This window comes from Nycticebus coucang, chromosome 8 (assembly GCF_027406575.1).
Source record: "Nycticebus coucang isolate mNycCou1 chromosome 8, mNycCou1.pri, whole genome shotgun sequence".
Taxonomy (NCBI): domain Eukaryota; kingdom Metazoa; phylum Chordata; class Mammalia; order Primates; family Lorisidae; genus Nycticebus; species Nycticebus coucang.
This window is the reverse complement of record NC_069787.1, coordinates 102,284,760-102,285,688: the sequence shown is the minus strand read 5'-3', so window position 1 is coordinate 102,285,688 and position 929 is coordinate 102,284,760. Positions and strand designations below refer to the sequence as shown.

Sequence of the window (929 nt, the reverse complement as noted above, 5' to 3'; positions counted from 1 at the left end):
ATGTATTATGAGTGTTTTTTAAGTGTATCATGGACATGGAAAAGAACTGGCTCTTGGAATATAGCCTTCAAACTATATAGAGATGTACACATAAGTATCTAATATAAATATGTGTTAATATTCCTTTGTAACATATTATTCATTTCATCAATAGCCTTGCTTTGCCACATATTTGATATATACAGTATTTACAAAGTTATGTTCAAATTTCCCACCAGTATTGTGCTTTCATAAATTATTCTTCCACAAGGCACACTTCTAATAGTTTGTACTCTCTGATTTTTTTTTCTTCTCCATTCTTACGATGCTTTATTAAGAAGAATATATTAGACAATTTTTAAAACATACAGTACAGTTAAAAGTACAGTAATCACCCATACACCCACCACATACATTTTATTGTTTTTTTCTTCTTCTTCACATGTAGGGAATTTGTTCATAGAGAGGCCACAAATTCTGTGCCTCTCATCACAATGATCCCAGTTTCCTTTTGGGTATGTTATAAACAGAGGAGCCATTCTTTAGACCCCTTGTTCTGAGCATACCCTACTCTCTGATTTTTTAATGAGGAAATGTTTATTAATTGTTCTCAGGAAGATCCTCTCATCCACTTTTTTCATGCTTAGTCCTTTTAAAATTCTTTATTAAATCATAACTGTGTACATTAATGCATTAATGGGGTACAATGTGTTGATATGATATACAACATGGAATGCTTACATCTAACTGATCAACATAACTGTCTCCTTGCTTACTTATTTGTTGTGGTAAAAACAGTCATACTCTATTCTTAATAGTATAGAAATGAATCATTGCATTATGCACATTAGGTTGGATCCCCCAAACCCTCCTTCCCCATCCCCTCCCCTCTCTTTCCTTTTCCCTCCTTCTTTCTGGACTACAGTTATGTTTTACCATTCCTATGAATG

At 33.2% G+C, this 929-nt stretch overlaps 1 non-coding gene across 1 annotated transcript; it reads right to left on the bottom strand.

The window, feature by feature from the left end:
- Window positions 1-419: 419 nt before the first annotated feature.
- On the bottom strand, window positions 420-548 carry LOC128593051 (small nucleolar RNA SNORA11). The gene has a single exon (XR_008382231.1). It is a non-coding gene; the product is annotated as a small nucleolar RNA SNORA11 (small nucleolar RNA).
- Between the last annotated feature and the right edge of the window lie 381 nt (window positions 549-929).